The sequence below is a fragment of the Gymnodraco acuticeps genome, unplaced genomic scaffold (assembly GCF_902827175.1).
Source record: "Gymnodraco acuticeps unplaced genomic scaffold, fGymAcu1.1, whole genome shotgun sequence".
In the NCBI taxonomy this organism is placed as follows: Eukaryota; Metazoa; Chordata; class Actinopteri; order Perciformes; family Bathydraconidae; genus Gymnodraco; species Gymnodraco acuticeps.
Window position 1 is genome coordinate 2,780,296 of NW_022992222.1, and position 16,989 is coordinate 2,797,284.

The following is a 16,989-nucleotide window of genomic DNA, read 5'->3' on the forward strand; positions in this document are numbered from 1 at the left end:
CTGTAACCTTTCTGAAAAACAAACGGGTAATACAAGTAAAACCCATCCCTGTGGTAAGAGTCTAACATGAAGCTGAGTTTGTTGTAATTTGTACAGTGATTTATCTTTTGATGAAAGCTGAAGAGTGTTAAAACAGTCTGTGTTTGTATTCCAGGTTATTTGTTGTCCCTGTAGCCTCCCACTACTAAAAAGAAGACTTTTCAATGCAGCCAGGATTCTCATATAGGAAACATTAAGCCTTTTACTTAAACATTGATTTCCTATATTTTCACAACACCCGATGCAGCACTTTGAGTGTTTTTGATTATCTATAGTTAATTGCACAACTTCTGATTTGCGAACACTAGGGGTGTAACGGTACACGTACCCGTACCGAAATTATTCGGTACGGGCCCTTCGGTTCGGTACAGGTGTGTACCGAAGTGTACCGAACGAATATAACGTTAAACGTAAAAAATTGAGAACGTGAATAACTTTTTGGAAGTAATCTCAGGTGCTGCGTCGCAGCATTCAGAGTAATTTTCTCACATTGGGTTCAACGCGTCATAGAGCGAGCAAGTCATTTAATTGGATGAGAGGCATACTATGAGAGCTGGTCAGAGGGATGCGTTCAAATGTAGTCAGTAATTTGAGGAACTGTCAAAAATGTATGGCGAACGCAGATAAAGTTGAGCTCGAAAATCCTCCAGCATCATTGAAGTCTCCGGTTTGGGAACATTTTGGTTTTGCAGTTACGTACAAGGATGACGGACAAAGACAGGTGGACCGAACCAAAGCTGTTTGTCGGCATTGTTCAACTAAAATTGGTTACGCGGCTGGCAATACATCAAACTTGCACACTCTTTTGAAAAGGCATCACCCGAACGTGAATATCACCGGTACCAAAAGAAAAAAGACTGAAGTGCAAACCCAACTCCAGCTAGCATTTAAGCCTCCACTTCTTCAGACCGAGCCAAAGCTATTACAAACGCCAACTATCCTTATGTTGCAATGTTAGCAAAGCGCTACCTGGCTGTATCTGCTACCTCTGTCCCTAGCGAGAGGGTGTTCTCCACAGCAGGAGACATTGTTAGTGCCAGCAGATCTGCCCTTTCGGCAAGCAATGTGGACAAGTTCATTTTTCTTTAAAAAAACATGAAAATACAATGACAAGCAAGTCCTAATGTCAAACTGGCTGCTTAGGTGCTAGTACAGTACAGTTCAAATACAGATTATTTCAGTTCATCGAAATGCTGCACCTTAATGTTCATTTTATTATATTTTGTATTTATTTGAGTGAATATTTACAGTTTAATAATAATTAAAAACCCCAAACTAATAGTTTATGTTTTGTGAGTACTAGTACAGTAAAGTTCAAATACAGATTATTTCAGTTCATCGAAATGCTGCACCTTAATGTTTATTTTATTATATTTTGTATTTATTTGAGTGAATATTTACAGTTTAATAATAATTAAAAACCCCAAACTAATAGTTTATGTTTTGTGAGTACTAGTACAGTAAAGTTCAAATACAGATTATTTCAGTTCATCGAAATGCTGCACCTTAATGTTTATTTTATTATATTTTGTATTTATTTGAGTGAATACATTATTCACAGTTTAATAATAATAATAAAAAAATATATATATATGTTTTGTTTTGTGAAAAAAAAATTCTGCTGTACCGAAAACGTACCGAACCGAACCGTGACCAAAAAACCGAGGTACGTACCGAACCGAAATGTTTGTGAACCGTTACACCCCTAGCGAACACAAAATGTGACTTCAACAATAGTCAATAAAAATAATTACAGAACACAGAATAGGGTACAGAATAGGCACAACTGTTTCAAATTGCTCACTACAGAGTGGTGCAGTGACACGTCCTAAAACCCGGAAGTAAACTGTGCATGGGTTCCCTCAACAATGTTGCACATATAACAGTGCAGTTACAGTTTTCCTTGCCTAAAACATGTTGGACCTGCCAAAAAGGGCAGAATTTTAAAATGATCATACCAATAGAAGTCATGCAATAGAAAAGCTAATTATATGTGGTGTTCTTTATCAAAATGTCAGTTGGATCCTTGTGGTGGTAATTATTATCAAGCCACGGCTTGCAGCCCTTTTCTACGGAGCAGAAAAATAATGTATGCACTATCATTTCCCCACGTAAACATAACGGTCTGCAATGAAATGGTTGTCTCTTCCTGTGTGCTCCACTTCCTCCTTGGCGCAGCGGTAACTTTCTCCAAAAAAAAACGAGTAACTAACCAGACTCTCTCTCTCTCGCTTTTTTTTCATGTCCCTTTAGGTTCTCCGTACTATTCTAGTTTTTTCACAGCTACATATATCATACACTAAAATAGTCTTGGATGGTAAGAATATAAAAGCCCATTAAAGCTGGGAAAGCCAAGGCCACAAACTTGTGAAAAGTAAATGTCATCAATCTTGGCCACCATGCAATATGTTTATACAATTTGAATCTAATTTTTTTGTTTTATAATGGCATTGTATTACTTATTTCAGCATATTATATACATTCTCTGTAAATGCCCTTGCGCAGATACACTGATCAATGATGATGATTATATAATTGTCAGAATACAACGAGTTTCTTTTTCCACTCAAGTGGCACTGGCAATGGTATTCAGACCTTATTTTTTTAAGAGAAATAAGGAAAAATAAGAAGAATTTGTAACATGTTCTTTTATCTATTTTACACATGGTCGTGTTCGCTAAGAGCAATCTGTCTAATAGCATTGGTGTAAAACTTTTTTTTTCACGAGCAGACTTTTCAGTGGTGTTGAGATCTTCATAGTATGTTGATTACTTAAAACGAAAGTTAATTATAATCAAGTATAATTAATGATATTCTTGTATAACTCACAATGAAAATGTTTCCTATGCTATGTTTTTCTATATTTACAGTATAAACAAAGTGGTTTGTTAAGTTGAGTGTAAGGCCTATAATGATTTATGGGGGTTACTGATAAGGGAGAAGGCAGTTTCTTCCCTCTCCTCTCACAGCAGTACACAGGGAGGGGGGCTCCTGACTTAAGGAGTAAAAACTAAGAGGCCCAAAAAGGCGGTTATGTCATAGCCGAGAATAATATTTTGCAAGTCCTGCAGAGTAGGGGTCATGTCCTTTTTACACAAACATGGGAAGGTGTGTCTTATGACATAGCCATAGAATATGTCTGGTCATGTCCAGTCCTGTACATCAGAGGCCATGCCCAGTTTCCACAAATGTGGGTATTGAGGTTTTTATTTCCTGTTGTTGAGCATAAAGACACTGGCTTTTTGGGAGAGAGCGAGAGAGAGGGGGGGATTCCCCTGGTATACTCTCTCCCGGTAAGCTCTGTCCCTCAGAGCTGGGTTAATAGCTCTCGGCAGTGTTGTAGTCAAGTCACCAATTCACGAATCCAAGTCACTCTCGAGTCACCACTCTTCGAGTCCAAGTCCGAGTCACCAAGGGAGAGTCGTAGTCGAGTCCGAGTCCAAGTCCGAGTCACCCAAGGAGTGTCCGAGTCGAGTCTGAGTCATCATTACCTGTGTTCGAGTCCGAGTCCAAGTCAAGTCCGAGTCACAAGTCTTCATGTATTCATCTTCGTGGATATGTGTTGAAATGTAGCTGCTCCTCTACATTGCTTTCATCCTGTCATGTTATACTAATCTATTGAACTGCTGTGAAGCGAGTTTGGCTACAATTCTTGTAATAGGTGCTATACAAATATAAGTCTTATTACTAATATTAATATTATTATTATTGTAAATGCCAAATTATGCCAAATTACCTATGCCAATATTTTCCGATGGTAAAGTTTTCGTTTTGCACTTTTATTTTGATAATAATAAGATCGGGACTCTTATTCTGAAGGAACTGTTACTGGTTAAATCGGTTTATGGATAAAGATTGAGCCCCAGAAAGCACATGGCTACTTAGCATGCAAAATGACATCATTCTGCATGTTAAGTAGCCATGTGCTTTTGTGTTATTGGCTGAATCTTTATTTATTGATTAGATCACGTTACTCTGATGATAGTGTTCAAGACAGCCTATATGTCTGATCTCGATCCTTTTATACCTCATTCACACCAACGGTGTTTCAGGGCCGGTTCGGAGCTGGAGCTTGAAAAGCACCGGGTTTTCCTCTTCACACCGCAGCGGAGCAGCCTCTTAGCTCCGGAATCCGGTTCGTTTCAAGCACCAACAAATTGTCCGGCCAGAGCAAAAGCACCACATACGTCACGCTTACGTCGAGGCGGGGGCAGAGACAGATCAACTCCTGAACAACAACAAAAAGCCCGCGTTTTATCCAGTTTGTACACAACGATGGAGAAACTTAACAAGAGTTTCAGTGTTTCTGCCATAGACTGTATAGGCCTATAAAGGTTTCTGCTCATGGTGAAGCAACGTGTCTGCGTGTTAAGGTGGAACCTCAGCATTCACGTTGATCACCTCTCATTATAAATCTATAAAACTATAAATATTAAACTTTACTTCAGGTGTTCATTTGAGAACAGCTGGTACATACCTGGGTGAAGGTTACAGTTCATTTAAATGAAAGATACAACGTTACTCCACACACATGGTTTAGTCCACCTTAAGAAATAAGACCGACCTCGGAAGCAGTTGTGTTTTAAAAAAACCTTTATTGACACGAGTACACATTTTTATAAGAATATAACTAAACCACAGAAATGACTCCGGAAAAGCTGCAGATAGAGCCATAAGAAATGAATGCAACTGATTTCATCCTCGCGGTTTGGCTTTATGAAGCAGGCACGCAAACGTTTACGTCATGACGCAAACGATGACGCAACGACGCCAGTCGTTACCATTACCAGTCTGACTCTGGGCGGTGTGAAAAGAGCCAGAGCTAAACCGAAGAACTGGTTCTGAACCTGAAAAGCTCTAGCACGGAGCTTGAACCGGAGTTGCGTTGGTGTGAATGAGGTAAGAGTAATGTGTTACGGAGCCTTCTCTTCAATATTTTTTCCACATAACCAGCATTTTGCGCTGCTCTTTTCCAATGCGGAAGCATAATGTGTGAAAGCATACAACACGATACGGGGTGTGTCTCTAGACATCTCTAGACTGGAATAGCGGGGCCCAGTACGTGAACTCGCCTCTGCACATGCCAGGATAGAGGACATCAGACTCCAGAGAAAACTTGCTCGAGTCAGAGTCCAAGTCGGAGGGTCAATGTACAAGACGAGTCCGAGTCCAAGTCATCGTGCGCGAGAATTCACGAGTCCAAGTCCGAGTCGCGTCAATCAGTGCGCGAGTCCTAGTCGAGTCACCAGTCCTGAAAATCGGCACTCGAGTCCGAGTCCAGGACTACCATCTCTGGCTCTCGGTAAGGTTCTCTCAAACTTGGTAAATATCTCTCGATTTTCTTTGTTGAAAGCTGAGTGCATTTTCTTTGTGAAATGAGTGGAATTAATTGATGTTTGTTGAATGTTAGTACCCTGCGACCTGTGAGGAAAGGTCCTCCGAATTCATGCGGTACTAGTTGAAGTATACGAATGTCGAAATGAGAAAATGAACTGTTTTGGTGAATGAAAGGTTGAATGTGCTTTTTATTATCACCGGTCTTTTATGAGGAAATGCCTCTAAATTCTATCGGGAGATTTAAAAATCACAACTGAATTGAGCAGTTGAAATTACAATTTTGGTAATAAATGTAAAACTGTGAATTACAGTTTCATATTAGAACATGATCACAGCATGATAGGTTTAGTATGATTATAATGTTGTAAAGAGAGAAGGTAAAAACCCTGTATTAGTTTGGACCATGGGCGTCGCCTGGGGTAGGCATCCGGGGCTTTAGCCCCGGATGTTTTTTCTTTAGCCCCGGACAACTTCTCCCTCAATAATATAATACATTAACCTACTTTACCTATAGGACAGACGGCAGGATTGTAATTTCCCATGTTCGGTGAATGCAACACAGAGGCAAGACGACGCCACCAGACCAATCAGAGAGTTGCATGGACATAAACGTGTTTTATTGGCTGACAGGTCAGACGTACCTCTCCTCTGTGACAATGTTTAAACTTTAAACTGTCAGCCCCGGACGCGGAGATTCTGAAGATGGACATTAGACATTTCTTTAATAAAAAAGACGGCAATTCTCAGGTGGTGGCTCACACAACAACCCCAGAGCCACCACCTGAGCCAGATGAATAAGGTATGTACCTGTCAGTAAACTTACAAGTTATGCGAACATGTAAGCAAAGCATAAATTATAGCTACGTTGATGTTACTTTGAATCGCGCGGGTAAGCTAAACCGTTAGCAAGTAGCTAGAGCTAGCCAGATATATTAAATAAACACTTTGTCATACAATCTAAATGTTGTGTTTTTTAGCGTTACTTGGTGATTTCAAAGAAAGCTCTCTGGGAAATGTTGACTTACTGTCTGTGTTCGACATGAAGCTAGAAGCTACCTTACAGTACACCAGGGGTAGGCAAGTAAGTTTGGCCTTGGGCCAATTTTTTTCTGAGCCACAAGATGGCGGGCCAGAATATAATCAAAGCCTAATTCAAGGAATTGATTTTGGTAAGAGGGCAAGAGCCCCTGTTCCCCGGTTCAGAAAGAACGCTGATATCGCTGATAACCGTCCCCATCAACACTCTGATGCGCAGTCAGATCCGCTGATTGGTTCAATAGGCGCCCAATCCAGAGCCTCTGGCTAGACCCGCCCAAAGGGAGGCTCGTCCTCTCTAGCCCCATTTCAGTCCCAAAGCCAGGGCTATTATCTGTATTTTAACAGACTTATCTTTTAAATTGAGGTGTAGTTATTGTTCTCTTCAAAGTTTATTTTTCTCTGAAATTTTAGGGAGGATGGTCCTCCCTTTCCTCGATGGACGAGCCTCCACTGAGTAAAGTTATTAACTAGGTAGCAGTGTTATTTAACATATTCTGATAAGTATTGTCAAGTTCTCTGGGTTTTTGGCATTTATTTGAGTGTTTGCTCACATTTGAGAGGCTTGCGGGGCAACAGAGAATCCTTTTTCCTTTTCTTTATTTCAACTTTTCAAGGACACATTAGGATTCTTTCAGGTTGAAAACCTTTAAAAAATATCAAAGGACAAAATAAATCAATTACAGCATGTTTTGCTTTGCAATTTAATATATTATAACCTAAATGAATCAGTAACCAAGTATTTTACTCAAACTCAATGTATTTAATAGTTAAATAAGTACTTTAATTGACCTGGTTCCCCACAACCACACATTTGCCATATGTGACCCGCTCTATCAAAATCAGTCGGAAGTCGCAACGGCTCATTTCAAAATAAACGTGGATTTGCGTAAAAAAATAGTTTTTCTGGATTCGGGTGTTTTGTTTGATTTTAAATAAACAAAGTCTTGGCTTTCAGAATATTGAACTTTTATTTCCAAAATCACCCGATAAATACATGTTTGAAGCTTGTAAATGGAAGATGACAGCTCTCCCTCGCCACTCTGCTCTTCCACAGCAACGCTTCCCCTCCCTCCGCTGACATTATGAATGTAAGCGGATATGTCGGGACAGAATTTATTTTACCGGACAAATTTGAAACTTTCCGGTCATGTTTCAATAATAATAAGAATTGTGTAGCAAAGTTTCCGTTAGCAGGTAATCACCGGACTATGACAGGATATGCTGATGTTTAAAACTCAGTTAATGGGAGTAATTTGTATATTGCTTCAGTTTATAATCGTTACAGATTAACCGCCGAATCAGATTCATTTTTCAATAAATGATTCCACAAACAACAAACAACATAATTATTACATTCAAACAAACTACTTGTAGTAGATGAAGTACATTATTCAAAAGTTTACATTAACTTTGGATAATAACACGGGAGAAACGGAGCCTCTCTTTTCCTCTCTCCCTCCCTCTCTCTCCTGACAGCCCGTCAGTTTATCATGCAGCTCGCTAAACAGTGGGCGGGGCTTCAGGTGATTATGCAGCAGCTGATCTGATCTCTCTCTCGGGTCCGGTTATACTTCACTCGTGTTTATGTCCATATCGATCAGATCCAGCTCTCCTGATCGGCCTTTATAGAGAGCACCGATCAAACTATTAAGAGTGAATATCGGCTGATAATGACCGGCGGCCGATCGATCGGAGCATCCCTAATTTTGACCAGCAGGTTTTGAATTTACCGGTTTTTAATGAATTTTACCAGATAAAAACCGGTAATTACCGGCTAACGGAAACCCTGATGTGCGACTCTCTGGTCCTATGTTGTAAAAAAAAAATAGAATTCAAAAAGAATATTTTATTTTTGATTCTCAAAATTACGGGCCAAATATTATTGCTGGCGGGCCAACAATGGCCCGCGGGCCGCCTGTTGCCGACCCATGCAGTACACAGTTGATCCTGATTCCTGAGTCCTGTCAGTTAAAGTGTTTCATAGTTAGCTTAGCTAAGCATCAACCTAGCACTGAAATATATGGATGTTATGTGACAGTATTTCTGAGAAAAAGTCAGCTGAAATGGTGGCATAGTTGCCACTGCTTTACGTGTCGACAGCATGTTTGAACGTATTTGCAGCAGTAATGTGGCTGTTTGGCCACTGACGTTGCCATAACAACACCTGCATTTAAATGTGCAACCTCTTTTTGTGACAGATTTTGCATGAAAATATAATTCTTCTGATTGATATTTCCTATTGACAGCTAGTTTCTATGTGAACATTATGAGATGGACAGCCAGCTAACAAGCTTTTTATACAAATATTTCAGATCAAAGCCAATCCAGTGGGGCTCCTGAAAGGGGGAAGGGACACTATGCTCCCAAATATTAAGCCTTGACCCGCATCTTAAAATGTATATGATCAAAAAATTATCTGCATTGTCGGAGGCCTTTTTTCCTCATTATCATGTCAAATTGTACAGCTTTCCTTAGTGTTGAATGCAGAAAGAGGACTATATTAGAGTATTAAGTGAAAATGACTATATTAAAGTTTTAAGTAAATGTATTAAGTGAATTACTCAAACTGCATTTGTATAGGAATGATTCTGTCCTATTTGCAGATAACTACTCTTAATAGTGATATCTACAAGAGGTTTCCAATGTAAATGTAACTATTTTCAATTGGTTAGTATTACATTTTGTGAGAGTGTGGTGACACTCATTTTAATGAAGACAAATGTGTGTATCTTGAAATTCATTTATTTGGAAACTGATTGACTTACATACTTGTTTGTGTTTACCTACACAGTCATCACAGATGAGCCAAACAGAGTAGAGGATGAAGAAAGGAGAACAGGAGAAAGGGACACACAAGAAGGAGATACAACAGACAAGAACGACAATGGAGACAACAATGAACAGGAACACCAGAACAGACAAGAGTCAATGAGTAACATGACTGATTTAGGGACTGCAGATACAGGGCCAAGGCAAGTGAGACATCACTGCTTTCCATTTGGCCAGCAAAAGAGATCATTTCAACCGCAAACTGCAAGTGATGAGGGATTATTATTTCCTCCTTCCATCCCTTTTTTCTGTTTAATCTGATTACTAACAACTTCTAATAATTTGACATAGTTTATGATTTAATTGGAAAATAAAGTGTTTTTAAATAATAAACCCGTTTCTGATTCTGATTCTTTGATTTCTTGTTGACATATGGGTGTTGAGAGATGTATCCATATCTCTTAATGTTGCTCTCAAAGTGCACAAGATTGATGCTTTTAACTTCAGTATTTAAAAAAAGTCTTCCTGGGGGACCCCAGAGGAGGTGAGTTCCCCCCAAAATAGCACTTTATCTCTGCTTATGTAACTCCGGTGTAGTGTCTCCTCGGCAACAGATCACTCAGAGCTGGTGATTACTTTCCTGCATTTCAATGGACAGCATATAAAAAGGACACGTGAGCTGCATTGCTTAAGAGATCCTCACATGCTATCTATTTTACAAAATAAGTGTCCAGTCAACAACAAAACATCAGTGATCGTATAGTGGTAGTATATTTTTCACAAGCAATGTGAAACATTAAACTTATACAAACTGGTGTACAAAACTCACATACCTGCGTTGATCTCCTGGGGTGTCTCTACTCTTCTTCTCCACATCTCTTGTCCACCATCAGAGATTGCAAACATTTCAGAAACAGCTAGAGGTATGAGACAAACAACTTGTTCGCTGGGCATGTCAAAAACCTCCCTGCTTTGATCAAGACTTTAGGGAGCCTTTCAGCCCCTCTAGCAAAGGGACTGGAAAGCAAGCTTTGAACATGCAGTACCATCTACATGCTGTCATGTTCCAGACACTGCTCTCAACCACTCAGGGCCTGCACAAATACCTGCAGAAAGAAACACTTGACTTGGTGCAGGCAGTAGATTACAAAACAGCAGTTGAGAACACACTGAAAAGTTACCAAAGTAACGAGAAAGCACATGAGGTCTATGACAAGACCAAGGCGCTGTGCAATGATCTTGATATTCCCGAAACTGTGACACAGGAAGAAGCGTAGAAACATGGAAGACTTTGTAGTCAAGGCATCATGTGGAGCAATGTGAAACATTAAACATAAATAAACTGGTGTACAAAACTCGCATACCTGCATTTCAATGGACAGCATAAAAGGACACGTGAGCTGGGTTCTGGTGCTCAGATTAGCTATTGATGATCACGTTGATAAATCATATAAAACAAATAGCCAATCACACAAAAAACATGTTGCTGTGACTGCGTGAGCATTAAACAATTAACATTAAACTAAACAAACACAACAGTACGTTATTGTCCTTATAAAATAAAAACATAGATTTTGTCCACCGAGATAATACAGGCACCTTACCCTCAAGAGATCCTCACGTGCTATGAGAATCTCCCACAATCCATTGCCGTAATAAAGCTAATGCAGGCACACTTTTGTGACACCAGATGGCGCAATTGTGTATGTGCGTGTGGGGAGTCTTGCAGTAGAAAATTTGACTGTAGCGCCGCCACTGTGGGCTAAGCCCTGAATGTTTCCAGGTCCAGGCGACGCCCCTGGTTTGGACCTATTTTTCTTCAAATAAACTGATCCCACCTTTTGGATTGGGACAACTTAAAAGACATCAGCGCTCTCCTCTCCTGCTTCAAAGGTAAGATTGCACACTGCCACACTCACACTTAGGTAGGGCCACTCCTCATTTACTGATATCAAAATCCTTCGGGATCGCTTAAACAGATTAAAAGGGACGTCTGAATTGAAACAGCAGTTAATTGAACCTGGTTCTTCAGGAGTTAATAGAGGTGAGATCTTGCTGACGTTGGTGGATCTGAGCCAACCAGTAAACTTACATAGACTCAATAACTTCGGTTAGGTCAATTAGTAGGTCTGAGTAATTTTCCGGAATAAATTATCAGCTCCTCCCGACTCTTACAGCGGGTAGACATTCATTACCTAGCCTCGAAACAGTGTCATCTCTATTGTAACAAGTACAAGTGCTGCCAGTGAAAATCTATTTCTGATTGTATTGTTGTTCGCACTATTAACGTAGCAGCACCCACATCTATTTTTTAAATATGTGTAATTCTGCTTCTTCTACGTCTTCTTCTGTTAATCTATGCAAAGAAATGATACATGTTTCCACTATTGATACAAATATTACATTACATTACATTGCATTTAGCTGACGCTTTTATCCAAAGCGACTTACAATAAGTACATTTGACCAGGAAGACACAATCTTGAAGAAAACAGAATCATATAAGTACATCAGGTTTCATAGAGCCAAACATTTCAAGTGCTACTCAACTGGCTTTAGATAAGCCAGTCCTTTATTAGTATATAAGTGCTTTGTTAATAATTCTATCACTCGAAGTGGAGTCGAAAGAGATTAGTTTTCAGTCTGCGCCGGAAGATGTGCAAGCTATCTGCTGTCCTGATGTCAATGGGGAGCTCATTCCACCATCTTGGAGCCAGGATAGCAAACCCACGTGTTTTTGCTGATGGGAACTTGGGTCCCCCTCGCAGCAAGGGTGCAGCGAGTCGTTTGGCTGATGCAGAGCGTAGTGCACGCGCTGGGGTGTACAGTTTAACCATGTCCTGGATGTACGAAGCGCCAGATCCATTCGCAGCATGGTAAGCAAGTACCAGTGTCTTGAAGTGGATTCTAGCAGTTACCGGAAGCCAGTGAAGGGAGCGGAGGAGCGGAGTGGTGTGGGAAAATTTAGGAAAGTTGAAGACCAGACGAGCCGCTGCATTCTGGGTGAGCTGCAGAGGTCGGATGGCACATGCAGGTAGACCAGCCAGGAGGGAGTTGCAGTAGTCTAGGCGTGAGATGACGAGAGCCTGGACCAGAACCTGCGTCGCTTTCTGTGTCAGCTGGGGACGTATCTTCCTGATGTTGTAAAGCGTGTATCTGCAGCAACGGGTTGTAGCAGCGATGTTTGCAGTGAAGGACAGGTTGTTATCTAGGGTCACACCCAGATTCCTTGCAGTCTGAGTCGGGGAAACAACAGAGGTGCCGATGTTGATTGTTAGGTCAAGAGTGGGACAATCTTTTCCCGGAAGGAAAAGCAGCTCAGTCTTGTCAAGGTTGAGCTTGAGGTGATGAGCAGACATCCACTGAGAGATGTCAGCTAGACAAGCAGAAATAGGGGTGGGGGGGATTCCCCTCTTCTCCATGGCAAATCACCTCCTGCTGATATCCCTGCAACATCTGGCTGCTGAAGTGAGGGCTTTGTTGAGAGAAAACTGAAGATCAAGTGGAGTCGTTGCTCTCTCTGTTATGTTTGTAACACCCTGAATGCCCCCCAGGGTTAAGAGCTTTGCTGTGCACCCCAGCTATAGTATCATACTGGGTAAGTGGAGTCAGTTGCTAAAGAGCACTACAGGTCGCAAGTGTGTGACAGTTAATTAAAGGCAAAATATAGCTGATTATATTTTTAAAAAATTGACAATTTTGAAGATATTCTAAACCAATAACCATACATACCTGTTTTACATTAACTCCTCGTCTATGGTGCTTTTCTCCTGTCCATTTTATTTCCCTTCATGTCTCTTTCTTTCCACAAGACCACAACATTGAGGGCCAAAAACCTGATGAGAAATTTAGGAAAAATATTAATTTAATAAGCAAAATTAGTGATACATGACTGCTATTCTCTGATATAAGAAAAGGTTATTGTCAAATATCTGCACTTTTCAGTGAGATACAACATGCACTAAGCTGTTGCTGTCCTTAAGGCTGTAACTAATCTCCTGTGGATCTCATTAAAGAAGTCTATTAGATATTAAAATGAAGTCGGTGGCTTTGCTTGACAAACCACTCAGCTCTTGCCTTTAACACACTCAGTGGTGCATAACTAAACAAAGGCAGACAAATGAAAGCAGAGCCTTTTAATTAAATCACAGAACTGGATCTGTGCTCTGTTGTTACAACACAGAGAGAAGAATGAGGTGTGCGAGACAAACATCCCTGTGATATTGTTCACGGCTCTTCCCTTCGCCTTCCACTAGCATTACCTGGAGGAACACATTCAGCAGATGCTCTGACAGCATGTTCTCTCTTTGTAAAATGTATAGCCAGTGATGTGTGTTTAAGCGAGGAAAGAAAACTCCACACGAGGCCAGTCACCACCCTTAAGGCTAGTTTACCTGCCTTTAGAAACGATAAGGCTGAAGCTCTGCAGGCACACATGCCTTCTCCCTGATGTGTTTATCAGGTGCTGTCGTGAAGCAAAACTGCAGATCAATAACGCAATTAGTACATCCCATCCCCTGACTCTCAGCGGGGAAGATTTATTGGTTGCGACAGCAGCCGGGGCACACAGGGATCTCATCATTTCTACTTTTTTTTAAAGGGGCCCTATCTTGCTCATTATTAGGTTCATATTTGTATTTGTGCCTCTACTCTGACACGATTTTCTAGCTTTAATGTTCAAAAAGCTCTTTATTTTGTTCATACTGCCTGTACTGCAGCACCTCTTTTCACCCTCTGTCTGAAACCAGAGCCCAGTCTGCTGGCTTTTTTCCCAGGCAGTATCCAAATGACTGCTGATGCTTGTTTTCCCTGCGACCTGCTAAATGTCTGTGCAGTGCTGGCAAATTCCAGAAAAAACAGCAGCTATAGATGGATAGTGACAGGTCTGAATTGCCATGATTTTAGTTTTGTGTGTTTAGTTATTGGTTTTATTTTGAAATTCTACTCTCGCCGTGTCTTGTCTTCCTTCCTGTGTTTGCCCTCCTGTGTCTGATTGTGCCTCACTGTGTTCACCTGTTGCCAGTGGCGTGCACAGACATTTATAGGGGCAAGTGCTCAAGAGAAAAAAAAAGGGGCACCTTCTGAGTCGTTGTGGCGGTCGCGCCGAAATTGTGTGCTCCGAAATTGTGCGCAAAAATTTGCCGGATAATGGCGGATTTTGTTAAGTTTCTTTTTGGTTTTTGGTTACTTTATTTCGGTTTTAGGGTTAGGGTTATGTTATTTAATTCTTATTTTTGCCTGATTGTACTGATTTATTATCAACATTTTTATTATTTTAACATTTATTTTTATTATTCTAAATGACTTAGGGGGGGTCCAATCTGAAGCTAGGGGGGGATGAAACCCCCCCCCCCCCCCCCCGGGAATGACGCCCCTGGTGGAACCGCTGGCTGCCTTACCCCCAAAACACACCAGGAGCGTCTGCGTCGTGTTACGGCCGCGCCGCGGCGGTCGTAAGGATCGCGGCCACTCTAGTCAATGGGTGCTATTACACCACACGCGCCACGTTACGGCTCAGACGCGTCCCAGAAGCGGCTCGGCGCAGCGCTTCTCTAAAATTAGGATGAATCCTATTTTTGCCGTGGCGCAGCCGTAAGGTAAACTCCTCCCCCCATCCCCCCGTAGTCTTTCAAGTAGGAGAATAAATGCCAGCGTTCTCCTCCGGTTTACAGGCACTGTAAATGATATATAATAATTATGATGATGAATGCATATTTTTTTACCACTAAAATACAGCAACACATCTTTGATTCATGTCGTTTATAACTGGAATATTACAATTATTATTAACTGTGTCTGTAGTCTACAACACAACAAAATAGGAAATAACAACAATAAACACGATTTAAACAGACACAAACATAAACCATTTAACTACGTATAGCCTATACTTGTAGAAGTACAAATGTCCAGGAAATATTCCAAAATCAACAACAACTGCGAGGCTGCACACACGACGCTCCGCTTCCGCAACGTTTTGAAACGCGTCTGGTGTGTGTTGTCGCAGGAGTAGGTCGCAGCGTGGCGCAGCCGCAACGTAACGCGGCGCAGACGCTCCTGGTGTGTTTTGGGGGTGAGTAGTGTGAGATTTATTAAAGGCACATCTTGTATGTCGTAATTGCATATATATTTATTTCAATAACCATATGCTGTCTGATGCAGATGCCTATCTAAAACAAATCAAATAGTAGGCTTACTAGCTTCTACACGCTAAAGCAACTGTAGTCAGGGATGCAAACTCATCAGGTATGAAAAAGGTGACAAGGATCCGAGCCCCCCGACCCCACGGAATATCGGCTTTAAAATGAGGAATAACAGAGGATTTTAGCAGTCAGAACAACTAAAGCAGCAGGTAATAATAACAGAAACGCCAAAGAGTTACATCTAATAGAAATATATAAAAGCATTTATTTTAATTGTGTAGCAGTCAGTTTATAATTTTGGCAGCACTGTTGAGCATTTTGAAAATGTATTTTCATGCCTCTTAGTATTTGTATAATACTTTTCTACTTTCACTTGAGGAACATTTTGAATGCAGGACTTTTACTGTAACAGAGTATTCCTACACTCTGGTACTTCTACTTTTACTCAAGTACAAGATCTGAGTACTTCTACTTTTATTAAGTACAAGATCTGAGTACTTCTACTAAAGTACAAGATCTGAGTACTTCTACTTTTACTCAAGTACAAGATCTGAGTACTTCTACTTTTACTCAAGTACAAGATCTGAGTACTTCTACTAAAGTACAAGATCTGAGTACTTCTACTTTTACTCTAGTACAATCTCTATACTTATACCACCTCTGTTTATAGCCTATGAAAAAAACTATTAGAAAACGAAGGCTAAAGCTAACGTTAGCAGATAGTGACAATGATATTGCGACAGAAAAACTTTTCAGTTCACATTACATTACATGTCACTTGTTAGACGCTTTTATCCAAAGCGACTTACATACTCAATACTGTGGGCAATCTCCACAGGAGCAATTTGGGGTGAAGTGTCTTGCCCAGGGACACAACGACATGCTGACTGCAGTGGGGTTTGAACCTGTGACCTCCTGATCCAAACACCAACACACAACCCACTGCACCACACGCCTCCACGCTCTGCCGCTCTGCTCTGAACACCTGAACGGCCCGTTCTAACAGCTGTTCACCAGCGGCTCAGTCTGTGCCACAGTGACTCCGCACAGTTAACGAACGCACCGTAGCTAATGTAGCTGACCCTCATCCCGGAGCAGCAGAGTTCAGCCGGCCCGACAGGCAAGAAGACTCGAGCACACAGCTCGCGCTTCATATATTAAAAAATAACACCATGCGCGTCATGATGGCACATAACAGCTCGCGATCGCAGATTATTTCGGCGATTAGATAAAATGTAAATTATATTTGACGCAACTTTAGTTACATTTCCATGACTTTTCCAAAACTTTGGGGAAAATATTGTTTTCCAGGGCCTGGAATTTTCATTTTGAATTTCCATGACTTTTCCAGGTTTTCAATGACCGTACGGTACGAACCCTGTATAGTTTAGTTTGGCATCTGATTTAGGGGATTAAACAATACACTCGTTGTATTTTGTAACCTGGTGGTTACTTACTTGGTCGTCACTAGGGCACTTTTAATCGTGTTGCTGCGTGCTGCTGCACCACACACCCGCCGTGGCCTGTCTGACTGAGTGACTGACTGTCAGCTCTGCGCGCTGCGCGTTCACGTTGAGAGCAGGGAAGGGAGGGGCTGCAGCCAGGGCACGTACGGGAGTGCCGCGGGGCACGCGTGGGGATGTCTGACAAAATTACAACGCGC